Genomic DNA, 17211 nt, shown 5'->3' with positions numbered 1-17211 from the left:
TCGTGTGAGTGGTGATACCTGTTTTGCCTACATTTAAGCATATTAGTGCTGAGTTACCAATTTTAACAAGTAGCTGTGTCATAGCTGGTCAAATACTGAAGTGAACTAAATAAATGCAAATCACATGATGTCCTTAGGATTACTTTTAGTTTCTAAGGTGGGATTTGGGTCATCTTTATCTGGGTTAAATAGCTCACCTAAATCAGTCATCCAAAGTGCCTTGCATGTTCAATGGAGAAAGGCTGGCCAGAGGGTGGCTTGCACTGTATTGAGATGAATGGCTGTTCCTGGAATTGTACAAGTTGTCACATCAGTCCTGCGTGCTGGCTGCCTCTGGAGAGAGCTGTCCTACCCTTGCTTACCCCCCTTCAGCAGTGACTGCACGTGGACACAGTTCAGGTGAAACCCAGAAGGAATATGAGCGGTCTTCTAGCACTTCAGAGCTCTGAGGGTTAGTTGGTAAGTCTTGACACAGGAGAACTGTCCCTTCTGGAAATGGTTAGCCACTGGATTAGTGTAACTATTATAAAAAAAATTCCCTTATGACACATCAGATAAATTAAATCTGGGGGTACCCAGTTACAAGGACATACCAGATTATGCTCTTCAAAAAATTCTAGCAGTGAAATATAGAGACAGAAATCTTTAAAATAGAACTATGCTTAACAGGACAAGTACAGAGTGATGAAATAAATCCATGTTGAGGTATAAGGCTGAACATTAAACATGTTTCAAAGAGAGAGGAGTTCATGGATCATTGTATTCCAAAGTTGTGTTTTTGGCTGGAAATGGATTTTCTCTACATAAGGGTTTGAGTAGAAGAGTGCAAGCATAATGTAGGAGTAAATCAAGTCTCAGTTGACATGAAAAACACAAGAGATCTTGGATATTTGTTACTGCACTGTGCAGATCTCCACTCGGTGAACATTCTGCTGGTTTTGTGATGGGTCATTTTTTCTTTTTATGAAAATATTTGGCAAAAACTTATTGGAAACCACAACAAAACTGAACAAATAGAAGGAGAAGTTCTTAGTACACCAATAGCAGCTAGATACCATAGTGTATGTAGTTATTGAAACGGAACGAATAAAATTAGGCAAAAAACAACAACAGACAGTAGACATTTAAAAAAAATTAACAAGTTTCAAAAGTTAAATACTAGAAGTAGATACTAGCACAAAAAAGTTGGTGGATCAGTGACTCCCTAATTGCTTTCTTTTATTTAAAAATTGCTTACTCTCTATCAAGGGAGTGTAAGAACAAAACAGAAGTTTATTTTCATCCTCAACTCTTCCTGCGCAAAAAGTTACACTAAAGTAAGGTGATGTTTGCAACACTGCCATTCAAAGTGGGTAATGTAGAATACCCACAGTGAGTTTCAAATTGTTTCAAGTTACTCTTCAGCTGGTCTCTGTTTCATTTCCACTGATTTTTTCCAACTTTCTGGTCACATTGAGTTATAGGAATAACAGAGGGCATGTATGTTCTTAAAATTAGCCTGTAGGCTAATGCTTAATAATCCATGAGCTCCCTCCATATTCCTGTGTTGCTTAGAAGCAAAAAGAAAAATAGGAAAACAAACAGTGATGAGAAGAGATCAGCAGCCTGCCCAGCTCTGCCATGCTTGTGATTACTGAGGGAGCCCCCACAGTACCACCAGCCCCAAAGTCACTAACAGTGTATTTGCTCTAGGAGGTAGGAAATGAAAATAAGATGGGAATGCTTGTTTAAATTGGTCCACTGCCCACTCTGGCAAAAAAAAATTCAGGGGCTTTTGCTGTGATTTTTGTCACCTACGGCATCTACTGACTTAAACCAGGCTCCTAAGAGCTCATCGTTTTAGAAAATTCAGGTCACCTAACATGCACGCAGAACGGAGTAGCCTTCAATATTTAGGCTGTCAGTCAAAAATCTCCAGAGTGTTACATGCCTGAAATGCAATTAAGGATGAAGAGCTGAATCAACACTGCGAGAGTCTGGGCTGGTGGTTGCCAAATTTCTAGATGTTTCAAACCTGATAGGCCAGAAAACAATTCCATCTGGGCAAATGGCCTGTTTTTGCAATCAGGATTAAGCTGACCGAAGTTTTCTGTAATTTGTCTATTTCCTTCATAGTGTGGACTTATTGTTAAATTAGTTAATGGGAAGAAAAAATGTTTAACAGCTAATGTGATCCTTTATGTGGCGTGCCATCTGTGTATAGTGTGCTGAACGTCACTGGCTGTGGGAGAGAGGAAATCATAAAGAATTTCAGCCTTGTCTTCTTTACTGTCATTATCTTGGGCAAGTATGATAAATAATCATATTTATGTTCTGGAGCATATACAGTTTAAATCAACCTATTAACCAGGAAGACATTCTTCACAGACTTTGGAAGGCACAAAAAAGACATTATCTCACCATAAGCAATCCATTTCATGGATGCTGAGCACTAGAAACTTAGAATGGAGTGAACAAGACAAGTTATTTCTCCTTTCACATTTAAATAAAGCTATTTGCAGAGACTTTATTCAAGCATATTTGGGGGCTAATCCTGAGGTTCTGGAAGGGAACAAATCAGCTTTTGTAGACTGTTATGCAGAAAGTTTAAGAAATTTTTAATCCTCCATGTCCCAAAATCATCAATTTTATTTAATTGAACACTTGTTTCTATGAAAGACTTTCTGCTGTTAATTGGAGCTTCAAGAGGATCAGTTCAGTTATTCATCAGCCTGACAACTGTGGATCCTGCTGTCCTTCCCATCTGAGGTGTTACTCTGATCATCAGCAGAGCAGGGAGGAGATAGCTGACAATGAACTATTTGGCTATGGGTGCAGTTTTTGCCCTGTGATGGCTGGCCCCTACTCTAGCTCAGCCACACTCACCTGCCAGCACAAGGCTTTCCTCTCCCAAGGATGGAGGTGCAGCACTCACTCACTCGCTCACTTCAAAGAGTTTGAGCAGTCGGTGCCATCCACTCTGCAGCGCTGCCCACCCAGCTATAGGAAAGTTTCCCAGACCAAAGCTCTGTTGCCATATGGTTTAGGGACGTGCAGGAACAGCGTCTGCCTCATTAGCTCCTGCTGAAGCTGTTTCACTGAATGTAAATAACACAGTAGTTATTACATTGGAGAGAAAGAGGAAAAAACCTCAGGAGCTGACTCACAATTTTGTGGTCAAGCTATTCACTTGGGATAGGAAAGGGTAAAGTTCAAGAATAACTAACATGAAGGGGGAACAGTTTTGACAGTGGAGAGGGATGCCTCCTGTGTCAGATATGCCCCAGGATAGCCTCCTGGGACATGAAGACCTATTTCAAATTGAATGCTTTGCTCTTCCTTACAAAAAAAAGCAAAACAAAACAAAACAAAAAAACCAAACCAAAAAACCAACTCAGAATGGGAACATTTACTTTCATGGTTGGTTGGATTTTTCCAGCACGGAAACATTTTCTGTATTCTTCCCTAGAAGAAACATTTTCACCACAAGACTGAACTTATTTTTATCGCGCACCACTGGACTTGATTTGCATTTGTCTCTTCTGTAAGGCCTCTGGAGTTCTTGCAAGCAATAGCAACTGATTAAACTCTATTCCTGATTCCTATTCTTCCCCTTGGCTGTTGGACTATGACTTAAAATTGATAAAATGTACTGGACAGGTTATTGTTCTCTACTCTGCTTGGCTACGCAGCTTATTTATTATTTGGTACAACTTATCTCAAGAGTACTGTGGAGATGATTTGCAGAAAGTCTGGGATTTGCTCATATATCTGGGTCTGGTTCATTGCTTTCATACTCTGTTGTTCTACTGAGACATATGTAGATCCATACCAGTTCTTTATTACTTCTCCTTTCATTTGGGTATTTTTTTTTTCTTTAAAAGAAGTGAAGAAAAAAAAATACAAGTGGTTTTAGGTGTGTGGATTTTGGATGCTCACAGTAAGGGCTTTATTGATAGTAGATAAACAGAAAATACTGACAAGTACTTTGTTTGCAGCCCTTTAGAGGAGAAGGATTTTCAGATTGGGCACAGAGGGTTATCTGCCTTCTTTAAAAAATTGCCTTACTACATTATGTATTTGTACTTGTAATATATTTGAATGTTCTGTGTGACCATACTGTGGCTCTGTTATAGAAATCTGTTCTTATGGGTCACAGGTTTATTTTTATGTCATTTATGAGAACACACTATGAATTAAAGAAAATTTACTGCAGTGGTCCTGTTGAAAAATAGAAGCTCACACATCAGGGATGACTTACTTGATGCCAAACACTATTCTGATATCAAAGTACATAGCAGTCAAAAACAATGCTTTGCAGCCAGTGCTTTTCAATTAATGTACTGGATTTTTATTCCCAATTCCTATAGATATCTGCAGAAGCATATATCAAAATTCCCAATGTTAAAAAATTTAAGTGAAAAATGAAGTGCACCTTAAAAACTATACCATAAATAGTGTAAGAAATTAATCTGAATTTTTAGACCAATTACCTCTATATAGTCACAAATGATAATAACTTTGCTAGTAGGCTGACAAGTCAAAATAGAAACACTTGTTTTGAGTTAAGCTGTTGTTTCCCTCTTTGTTGTTAAGCAGCATTCTTTCTGTCCAAAACTTACTGCTCTGGACCCTACTGACATTAAGAAAGACCAAGAATTTTCTGTGTGCCAGCTTTTGCTGCCAGATAGAGAATGTTGGAGAAGAGCTTTTTTGAGTCCATGTTGGAATCCTGTGGCCCTTTGCTGGCCTGACCTCAAACCAGCTATAACATGGTGGGTTTTTCTAGGGTTTTCTTTTGGGTTTTGAATTTCTTTAAAGCTGAAACTTTGAAGCTCAAAATCCTCAGAAGGAACAGAAAGAGAAACCTCATGCAAACAAATACCGCTGATCTTTACACAGCTTTGATCTCTCATATATCTATAGTGCCTTTCATCATGAAGAAGCCCAATAAGATTTATAAACTGCCTTCAAAGAGAAATATCTTATCCTCTGTACCACAATGTGCACACCACTGAAAACCAGTCTTCAGAGCAGATGACCTATACCACAGTGTGCACACCTGGAGCATGATGCATATTAACTGGCAGTAGGGAAATAATTAGCAAATACAGAGGAAAAACATTATTTGGCAGGATCTGCAATGCCAGAGAAAATAGTAGAGACCTCACATTTTAATGTCATATTTATCTTAACTGGAAAAAGGGGCATCTTCCCTTAAGGGACTAAGGGAAACACAAGGGCAGCCTGATAGCATGTTATCTCTGGACACTGCCTCAATTCCAGTTAGCCGCTACTTGTGATCACTTGGAGACTGTCCGCATCCCTGGAAGCTGTTGCCTTTTGGGGGATTTCAAGAGGAAAACACGTAAGATGCCAGCAGCGTCTGCACACATGAGCATGCAGGCACGCAGGCACAGTGTGGTGATTGCATTCTCGGCTCCCACAGGTGTGTGTAGGAGAGGGCCGACTGGGCAAGCTGCTCCAGCCCTGCGCCGCCTCAGGACTCCTCAGCTGCCCACGTAGCAAACACCCAAGCCTCTCTGCCCTCCAAGACCCTCCAAGGCAGACAGCACGTGCTAAGGCAGAGGAAAGAATATAATCACAGGGGGCAGAACAGACTTCATGAACCATTTCAAACTCCTGGGTGCAACAACCCCTACTGCTAGGGATGGCTCAGCAAACATTTTTGTTGCACCTGTCAGCAGGTGCCAGTTTTGCCAACCCATCTTCAGCACAGGGGATTCTGTATCTCCTCTCAACATGCACTGGTACCCCACAAGATTTTTGCACAGAAAAATTTATAGGTACATTCCTGCTCTCTCTCCAGATCTCTGTTGAAAGTCCTGGCCTTAGGGACCCCAGCTGAAACAGCTCTTCTCCCTCCTTTCCATTAGCCAGAATCTTTGATTAACTGAGCCTCTGACTGTCTGAAAATTGCAGGCACCCTTGAAGACTTTCAGGTAATTGCAGTCTCTACTGCATTTCAAAGCTAAGGCTTAGGTTCCTAAGCCATCTCCATAATGTCTGATCAATGAAGTGATCAATTAGGAATGGGAAAATGAGCTACGGTACAGCAAGCGGAATGGCTAATGACCTATCACAGAGGAGTCTTTTAATCTCTGGCTCCCATGACTGCGTGCCAGCCTGCTCCCCCACAAAGCCGGCAGGGTCCTAGAAAGTTGAAAATTACCATAAAGAAGAGAACAAATGGATACCAGGAAAAATCAGTTAAAACTAGTGGTATTGTAAGAACCTAGAGTGGGCTCAGGAAAAATTCTAAGTGTTTGTTTAATGGATGTGTGAGATTGTTTGCCCTAGTAACTGTGTCTCTGATATGTATGAGGCTCTGAATATTTTATAACAGTGATGGCTGTGTTCACTTAAAGGCAGCTGCTTGAAAAAAATTAAAATTCCAGAAAACACTTTGTCTTTCAACTCAGCATTATGTAATGTTTCAGGCTGGATATCCATTTTCTTTGAAGGCTTTTCCCACTGATAGCATCAGAAGTATCACCCAGGAAAGATGTTTCATCAGGAAAAAAAAAAGGTTGTTGGGTCTTAAAGGTTTTGTTTTGTTTTCTTTTCTTTTTTTATTCCACTGACAGATAATGAGTGTTAATGCTTCATCTGAAACAAAAAAAATGATAGCTGAATTGGAAGAGTGCTAGAGAGGAGGGCACTGGGGAACACATTTGTGAGCCATCACACAAATTCTCTGAGAAGCCCAGGCAGAAATTCAGAACATCACATCTTAACAGAACATAATGTACTCCAGAAAGAGTAGAGATAATGTATCCTAATGTATTCAGTATTTGCCTTTGATGTAAGCTTAAGTATTATTCCATATGTTTTACTCCATCACTATATTAATTTTGGTTGGAAACCATCACACATTAATTATCAAATATGACTAAGCTCCAGCTCACTGGTTTTCCTAGGTTAATTGATATCTGCCGTGAGACAGTTACACTGCAGAATTTTGTTTATAATAGCTGTGGCTAACATGTTAACAGTGACTCTGCCAGATTTGCCAACCATCAGGCACAAATACAGCTCAGCTGTCCAGGGAGGAGGCTGTATAGGAAGGGAAAGACCTGAGCCTCAGCAAAGATTTTGCAAATGCATGCACGGGGTCTTCTTTGAAACAAAACAGAATAAACTAAAATCCATTTTTACAGGGAAAGAATCAATTCATTTGGGTCAAACATTTTATATGTTGCATGGCAATTATCTCAAGCAAATGCTTGAATAAAGAAGGCAGAAATTTATTTAAATTTTTTCCCCCAGTATTACAGACCACTCCCTGACCTAATGCTTTACTTTGTTTTGAACAGCTTTTATGTGAATTTTCAAGAACATTTTAAATAATAGATGTGCCATAATTACAGCCTGTGTTTCTTATGAGAGGGGGTTTTACTATTCAGATCTTGTCATTTTAAGATCAAAAGATTTCTATTTCAGAACTCTCTTCCTTGCTGAGCTCTAGACAGACAGAATAGTTCGTGAGTTGCCAGATCTTTAGCTCTTGTAAGCTCTATTGCCATTAAACTAAAGAAATGTTCCTGAAAAATCCTTTGTTACACAAGCAGCTTATTGCAGTATTGCCCACGCTTCTTTAATGGAGAAGCCCACATTCCCTTTGGAATAATCTAGGGACCATCTTGTGTAAGTGGAACCAGAGTGTTTTTCATCTAAAGAAAACTGTAAAAAATTTTGAGCTAACAGTAGAATTTCATGGTTTTTTCTGTTTGCTTACTTAATCATGGATGTGTGCAGTTTTTTGCAATGTTTCATCATGTTCTGTTGATCACCAGAGATCCCTGAGATACATGGTAAGAATATTTCTCTATAGTCAAGGCAACAAAGGGAAAAATGATACTGAAGATTTTCTGAAGTTGTTCTTTGCTAATTCATCATCATAAACTAACATATAACCTTCTATCACAAGCTAAAGGTTCATAAATCTAGACTCTGTTGTACAAAAAACAACTCATCCAGTGTGTTCCATTGGCCAGATGCCCCTACCTGCAGGTGGGGAAGGCAGTACTTAGATAAGTGAGGAGGGAGTATACACAGCTTGTATTTGGCTGTTCAAATTCAAGGCTAAATGACAAAAGCAGTCTGAGTAAAATAATGGTAAAAATCACACAAACTGTGAAAGCTTCCAGCCAAATATTTTCAAGGGCAAAAATCTCTCAAGAATGATGGGCTATTTCCTACTATGTGTCACTTCAAATGTTGTTAAGAAAATAGATTGGTTTTAGGTTTAGGCTCTGACAAAAGAGACAGTTTGGGTTAGAATGGAGATGTATTTGTTCTACTTATGACCTGTCTCTAGTGATGTGCCAACCTTGAACATTTGCCTATTCCTATTACAACTGCTTCTAGCTTCACTTGAGGCTTTAATGGGACATTTATTTAAGCGGATACTGTTGCATGAAAAAGTAGCCTGTAAGTCTCTTTTTCCTGCAGCCACATCCTTTGCCATCCCGTCAGCTCAGCTAGCAGCATCAGTAGTGCAGCTGAGTGACAGTTCAAGCTGAAAGATGATTTCTCCCAAAAGGATTATTTCCCAGCTGCTCTGGTTCCCTGACCTAGTGCATCACAATCCCTCAGCTTGTGCTAACACAGTGTACAAGGTAGAGGACAGGGACTAGTTTGGGGAAAGCAAGCCATGATCTTGGTGATCTGGGGCCTTTTATTGTAAAAATCATTACCTCAACAAACAGGAAAACTCATTACAGTTACTTTCACATTGAGCTAAACTCTTCAGGCTTTAATCACTTTTTACCAAAACTTCTGCAGTCAGTGGAATCTCACCAAAACACAGGGAAAGCTTGAACCAGTGAAATATGAAACTTTAGAAGAAGGGTAAATGGCAAGAAAGGGGGAAAGATATGAGAATGGCGTAGATACATTAATTAGCTTTTAGAAAATGTTGAAAAATAAATCTGACCAAAATATTATGTAATGAACATCAGAATCTATTCTTGTAAGACGATGTTTGGAATTAACTCCTGCTTTTTTTAATTGTCCTACTGGCCATCTGTTAGCGTTATTCCGCTTTCCATTTAAAAAGCCGTCTCATCTTTAGCAGATGTTCAGTTTGTCTACATGTATGTTTTCTAATTCCTCTCAACTCTACTAATGGGCTTTGTACTCTCAGAACTACAAGTTTTCTTATATTGCCTCCACAGTGACTGTAACATCCTCCTAAAATTTGAATAGAAAGCTTCTATTAACATCTCCCTTCTTTGAGGCAATAGTGTTCAAACATCTTCACAAAATAGCCTTTGCAGTTATCCCTAGTGGGCAGTAGCTGTAAACTCTGAAGTTCCTATTCATTCTGAAATATAAAATTGAAAGCCTTAACTATCTCTACTCTAGCTCTAAGTTGTCACAAAAAGAAATGGGTTGTATGCTCACAAGGTAGGGAAAATTTCAGCATGGAATATCTGTCTGATACCACTTGCACTTGGACTGAAATAGAGTTTTCCCACTATTTCGCATCCCATATAGAAGTCAGCGTGTGTGGTTAATAGTAAAACAGGTAAGGGAAATATCACACAAGGCCATTTTGTGTCCTTCCAGCCAGATGAACATGAAGGATGTGTGCCTCCTGTTTGGTAGGCAGAGGTACAAAAGGTCAAACATTTGTATGGCATATATTGCAGTGCCACTTCCTGACATTCATGAGTTTTATATGTTCTAAAAGAGTCATGTACCTTTAATGGTCTCTTTTAATATATTTGTTAGCATTTTCTCTTCTCCATTTCTAAATTCTCTCTTATTTTATGAAATAGTAGTACAGTTAGGCTTTGTACCCATGACTGGTAGAAGAAATCCGGGTAGAAGCAGCTGAGGAAGGAAGAAAGTGATGTTTGCAGTGGGTGAGGGATGTGGATTAAATGATGACCTCAGTAAGATGAAAATTCTTAGCTGGGCAGCGGGTGAAAGTGAAAGATGACGAGACTAGGGACACTGAAGACTCAATAACATACTAAAAGGAAAGGTGTGCAAAGGTTGCTATTTCATACCAAGCTGCCTGGCCAGAGACACTGTTCAATAGAACAGCTAGATGAGTAGCAGTCAATTATTAGGTGGTGCTGCAGATTTCTGCAGAATACCGCCACCTTGGAAGGAATATTGCAAGGATAAATTTGAACCCAGCCCCAGAAGCATTGCATTCTTCCATCATTGCTGACTAACAATTAAGTTTTCTTTAAAACAGCTTGTTTCCAGCCATCTGCAGCTCTTAGCTTCCTTATCTTTGCTTTGTGCTTCTGCTTTCCAAAACAGACTTTGTTTTGATGGTCACAGTAGCTGAAATAGCACAGCCTAAAACATAGTTGGCATATACAAGCTCTTTCTGCCCCCTTACTTGCTAGAGGGTTTCAGCCTCCCCATTTATTTCTGGATCTGTTTTTGTCTCTGCTGTCACTTCCAGCAGGGGCATGAGGGAGGTGTGCAACCTGTGCAGAGCTGGGCTAACACTATAAGAGAAGTGATGAGGAGAGGAATTTTAGCCATGAATATCCTAATGAAGCTCCTGTGCTGACCTTACACACTTCTGATTAAGCAAATATGCAAATGAAAAGCAGTTCAGAACTGGATTAGCATTCAAAGATTTTTAAAAAGCTACTGTGGCTACATGCAGAGTGACCTTTAGGCCTGCTCAAATCTGCTAGAATGCAGATGAGGAAAAAGAAAGACATTATAAATACAGTAGAACTTGCAGTCACCATAAAATGTGCCACAGGAGGAAAATAATATCCAGATCAAGGTTTTACAGCTGATCTGATTACGGGGCAAGAGATTATTCTGCATCATACTTGGGGATGTTTCTTCCAGTACCTTCCAAAACCAAAGTTAGCTTAACAGTTGGTTTGATCATAATCCTGCAGGTTTTTGTACTTTAAAAAAAAAAGGAAAGTTGATAGATAAGGAACCAAATCTGTGTCTCAACAGTGCTATAAAGATTCAGGGAGGAACAGGAAATCCAGGGCAACTAGGAGACATATCTCAAGGTCACAAGAGGGCCAACACACAGGGATCTGCTGTTTCCACCAGCTGGTGATCAGGAGGTGAGCATTAGTGGTGCTATGGTGGATACATCACAATTCAAAACCAGAACCTGGGCTGTGGTTTTAAGATTGGGTATCAAGATCCACAGATGACTGAAGGTTGTTCTAAGCTTGTACTTCTAAGAGGAGGGAAAACTACTGGAAAGAAGTGGTTAAGAAATACTGGTCATTTACAGTGAACTGTTCCCTCTACAAATACACACCTTATTTCTAGGGACACAGCAGTGAAAGAGACCTCCTGAGTTCTCAAAACTCTCTGATTGCAAGGACCATGTTATATTCTTCATAAATTAGGGATTTAGTTGCTGCTGTTCTGACTAAATCCACCAAAAATCTCTTCCAGAATGAGCTTCCCTTATAACTGAGAACTCCCTTCTGCTTTTTCAGGCTAAATGTATCTGTAGCTACCTTTCACCCACGCAGAAAACTGACTTTATTTAATTACTTCCTAAGGCTTGTGTATAAATATCTTTATTTTCTTTCCCTTGGAATGCTGCTTGAAAAAATATTTTAACAATGAAACAGGAGGACACTATAAACCATATGAGATCCTCTACTGGTATAAACTGGTTTAACTTTCATGCTAATGTGTATTGACTAGGAATTTAAAAGAAACTTTTCATGTGGGTTTCTTTCAAGTTAGACAAGGTAGCAAATATCTGTGCTAAGATGCTATGAATACATCCATAGCAACCACACTTTCAGGTAATATATCTGTCATTTTTTTTCTAAGAATTCTTTTATAAGAAAAACTGAACTCTGAAAGAAACAAACAAGCAAAATGTTTTCCTATTGTGATTTCTTGATCACATTATACCCCCATATCTTAATGTAGCATGTCTATTTCTGTTTATTTTTGCATCAATCAACTTCTTGATTTGGAAGATATTGTCAAATATATTTGTTTACCCAATGCATACTTGAGGTTCCAGAATGTCTTTATGCAGATGGCAGCAAAACATTATAATACATCGCTTTATTTCCTTTTGGAGATAAATAATAAAGATCAAAATTTACCACAGCTCAAAATACTACAAAATGTTCACAATAATTTGTTTGAGTTACAGCTGAAGGATATAAACTTGTTTTATATCTTAGAAACAATCACTTAGAGTTTTTGAATCTACTGATCCTTTGCCTGAGATGATCATTTTGGAAAGGTTCAAGAACTTGTTTTTCAATAGTTTTCTAAATTGACAGAAAACACAAATTTTGATAAAGATAACAAGAAACCTTAAAACCAATATCATGAAGCTATAAGGGAAAGTATCAACAATTCTGTTTCTAATGATGAATGAACACATTTTTCCTGTGATTTAAACCTCATCAAGTTGTATTTAGCACTCAAATAATAAAAAAGCTCCATATTTTATGCCGGTTTAAAATGACAGGCTTCATATGGGCTCTGAGGCAAACTCTAAAATAGCTCAGGCTGGTTCAAAATCAGATCTGCGTCCCCTGAGAAAGCTGGCTGTTCCGTGCTTATCACAAAATGTGAAACTGAATTTTGTACCTTTATGTGTAATAACTCTTCATACAGTAAATATCCTGGTTTATTTCTGCCCAATATGAGGAATAAAGGATAAATATGGCTGATTCTCCTGTGAGCCCTTCTGCTTATGCAGTCTGCAAACCAGAATCAAACATTCCTTTATGAAAACAGCCTACACTTTAAGAAAGGAAAAAAAAAATCAACAAAGCTTTATGAGACATAATTGGGATCAGTAGAAATTACTGTAATTCTGAGATATATTCTACAAGTTTTTAAACCATCCTTTAGTATTCTGTACTAAAGGCATGATTATACATTAAATTATAGCAGATGGCATCATGTAGAGGTATCATCTGTTAATATATTCTGCTGGGCTTACCCATCAAGGTAGTACAAATTGGCATAAATTACACTTTCTTTTGGCTTTTTGGCATGTTGATTGCATTGCGTTACGTTCTTTCACAGCTCTATTCTTACCGTCTGAACTATGGCTAAAAAGTCATCTTGCATAAACTAAATACAGGAAGAGCGAAATCTTGAGTGTCAAAACTACAAACCCCAATGGCTGGCACTAATCTTACAGGAAAGTCCAGTCAGCTCATTTTCCTTCTCAACTAGACAGTCACCCTGAAAAGGGTAGGTTGCCAAGAAGACAGACAGAAGAAGACGGGGGATAGATTTAAGAGAAAAGATGAAAGCTAGAAGTGGAACTAGACCCAAACAGATCGTATCCATCCAAGTAAAGAAAGATGCAGGGAAATCAGCGTTAGGACCAGCTTCTTATGTGGGTTCAGGGCTGAGCTGATGGTAAGAAGGACTCTGTGCAGCGTCACTGCCATGCATTATGGAGGCAATCATGCCTTGCTCTGTTCTTAGAGCCTTGCAGAGGAGTCAGAGATATCTCTCAGATGTGATGTTTTCTAGCGGGAGGGCAGCCAGGAAAACACTATAACTGGTGGTTAGAGCAAGCAAACCTGTGAATCGGGACAGCAACCTGATTTTGCTTTTGTCACCTCCAGTGAGCCTGGGGCAGGTGAAGCTGTGTGAAGCTGTATGAAGCTGTAGCGCTGCGCTGTTCCAGCAGAGAGCAGTATCCGTATATGGAAAAACGCTGCTCTCCTTCAGTTAGCGCATCCTGCTCCGTCTCTTACAGAGCGAGCCTGGGACTATCACCCTTTTTCCGTCTCCGCAGTTCATAGGTAAATGAACTTATCATCGAACCTAACACTTAACGTTTTTAGTATCATACCGTTCCATGTTTTATTAAGTCAAGATTAAAGTTTACATTTTTAAAATGAAGATTATCAGCAATGAAATAATTCAGATTCTGGAAGCAAAGTTGAAATCTCTATATATTTTGCATTCGGCATATTTCACAACACAGTATTATTACATTGATTACTGTGATTATTAAGGATAGATAGTTTAGGAATGCGTAAATCAATCAATCCCAATCAGGGAGTAGAACCTCAGTTCAGAAGACGTTGAATGCAGAATCACAGAATATTCTGATTTGGAAGGGACTGCCGAGGATCATTGAGTGCAGCTCTATAGTGAATGGGCCATACAAGGATCAGACCCGTGACTTTGGTATTTTTAGCACCGTGGTCTGACCAACTGAGCTAATCCCAGTGTCTGTGTGCCTGGGTGCAATTAAAATCCACAAGTTCCAGCAGACACACATCTGAGCAGCTTTGTTAAGCACTTCTAGGCTCTTGACTTTTAAAATGTGGGGTGAAAAAACAGTCTACCCATGTGAAAGCAGCTAAACTAGTGGTTCTTGGAGCCTAATATTTTACACTTTTTTATCGTTGCAGTTTCATTCTCTCAATAAACTAATTTAGTTGCATTAATGTAAGGTACTGGAGGAAATTTGCCCATGTTGTGAGGCTGAGCCACACTGGGGCTGCTCTGCTTATCTGTGCTATTCCTTCCTTCTAGCTGTCCCTTTGTCTGAATTTATGTCTTTACAACATGATACTGTTTAGCTTCATGAGCAGGGTGGTGTGATTCACTATAAAGATGCTGAAAGACCAGCAAGTAGTTTGGATGTTCCAGTCACAATTCAGAGATAATTAATCTACAAGGCTGCTATCCTTTCCAAAAAGATGACAACTGTGATTAGGAGAACAAGAGTGAGCTTGGGAAGTGATGCTACATAAACAGAAGTTCAAGAGATTGCTGGAAGCAACAACCATGTTTTAAGATGCTGAATTAACCTCTGAATTTATAGAGTGCACCAGTGACTGTGGGAGACACACCTGCTCTTCATAGATGTAATTCATGGTAATGTGTAGAAAATGGCTGAGCAGAGGACAAATTTATGAATTTTGTGTATGGTTTGTGTGACACTGACTATCAGACTGACCTTGTGGATTTTGCCATGCTGAGAAATGATAAACCATGTAACATGTGAAAATGAGAATATGGCTTAAGACATATTTCTGCTCTGTGTTTTTTGACAAAAAGGATATTGACATGAAAAACCCTCAAAAATTTAATTACCTGTGCAGTCAACCCTTCAGCTTTCAGAAAAATGAAGATCTACACACTTCTAGTTCATTTACAAATCTTTCTCTGAGATGAGAGAAAAAACCCACACCAACCAAACATAAGCAAGCAAACAAACAGAAAAACCCAAACCCCAAAACACAACCCCACAAAAAGAACTCCAAAAAAACCCCCCAAGCCCCCACAAAACCAAATTCAACTCCCTGCAAATCAAAACAACAGCACTACCCCCCATTAATTCTGTTGAAAAAAAAGGGTTTAATAATAAATCAGTGATACTTTCTTCATAGTCCCGCAACACTGAGTTCACGTGATAAAAATACAGTTGATTTTAATATGAACAGTTTTCTACAAGCTTTGAAAAGTCAAGGTCCGAGGATGTATAGAAAAGGGAAAATTAGAAGTTAATTGAAAAGAAAGCAGATGCTATAGAAAGATGGGCAACAAAAACCTGCAGAAAAAAAATTGAAAGAATAAAGCAAAGTACTAAAAAGTGGAGAGAAAAAAAGGATGGAATAAAAGACAAATATTGACTTCATATATTGTGAAATGTAGACATTCATCATAAATACTTATATCTATCTATGTAACTCAAATAATCACATCCATTTCATTGCATTTTTCAGTTGAAAATGGTTATGGTTTAAGTGTGTAGTATCTGCAATCTAATGTTCTAAGTAATTTTAAATCCCTCAGGAATGATAAAAGTAAAATGCTGCCTATTTGGGTTTTTTTGTACTTCAGTGCTCCCTCCTTGTACCTTACCTTTCCTTGTACAAAACTCCAGTTAAAAAAGCAGAAAAATTGTCATGCTCAAATGTCAGATTTCCTGCACCCCCAAGTGCTCATCTGACTTGATCTATTCAAAATTATAATTGAAATAGGCTACACCAAAATACCATACTGTGTGATACTGTGTGATCCAACATGACTTTCCTTTTTCCTCCTTCTGCATTTCAAAGTCTCTTATACTTTCCCCAGACCTTCCAGCTGCCCTAGTGACTCCATCCCTCACTGACACCTGTCTTCCCTCTCATCTACTCTCAGCCTGGGTAAGACTGGCCATACATCCCAACTGCAGAAAACTCTACAGATGTTTGATAACCTCGCTGTGTGGAAGACATATACAAATTTTTGCTAGGTAGGGGATACTTTTGAAGGATCAACTCCTTTAAAAGAGGCAGAAATAATAAAGGGAAAAACAAAATTGAGACACTTCAGCATACATGCAGAAAATTCTACACCAGCAGAAAAGGAAAGAAAAAGAAATAAACTCTTCTGATAAACTTACTTGTCATTCCTAGCAGAATACTTTGCAAGAAATACCAGATGTGCTGCCCACAGAGGCTCCATACCCTATGAAGGACATGGTCTTATTGATATCTTGTTTTAACTTTCAACTCAGTAATGGCAGAGATTGTGTCAAAAAGTTTTAAAAGCAAAATAGAGGTTAGATCCATTTTCGATACTCTAAATTAAAAGAATAAATGAATCACCCAACTGTAGTTAATGGGCAATTAACATAATTCTGGTCCGGTGTAGCTGAAAGATAATGAAAAAGCTGATTGCAAATGAACCAGCAGTAATGTGGGAGGTCATAATAGTCCCATAACTCTGAATGAGAAACCAATTTCTCCTCTAATGCTTGGTGCTTTGATTGGTGAAGGGCTTTATCATACTATGAAATTTAACCGTGATAGTATGAGACATAAAAAAAAAAGGTTCTGCTGTGTAAATGGTGGATGGCTGACAGAACAGGTACCCTGAGCTGCTGCGTGAGCCTGTAGTAGCTATCATAAACTAGAGGGTAATTAGAAGTGCAGTGGTGAATAGAGGGAAGAGGAGCATATATCTGAGTAATGAGCTCACAACTGTACTACAGCAGGGCAACAACCCACCAGGGGAAATGCAGCAGGGCGTCAGACTCTGTTCCAGCCTGGAGACTGGATGTGCTGATGCCCTCTAACTCGGCCCACCTCCTGGATACAGCGTAATACCTTCTTTGTGCTCAATTTGTTCTTAAAAAAGGGGTAATGGGGTGGGATGAATTCCACCCACAATGCTTCTCTCCACTTACCATCTATGTCCTGATCCTATTAAAACTTAAGATCTTGTTCAGCAAACTGTCATCAGATAAAGTAA

This window comes from Corvus kubaryi, unplaced genomic scaffold (genome assembly GCF_017639235.1).
Source record: "Corvus kubaryi isolate FWS band 111438036 unplaced genomic scaffold, C.kubaryi_AGA036_p1.0 split3-73, whole genome shotgun sequence".
Classification (NCBI taxonomy): Eukaryota; Metazoa; Chordata; class Aves; order Passeriformes; family Corvidae; genus Corvus; species Corvus kubaryi.
This window is presented reverse-complemented; position numbering follows the sequence as displayed.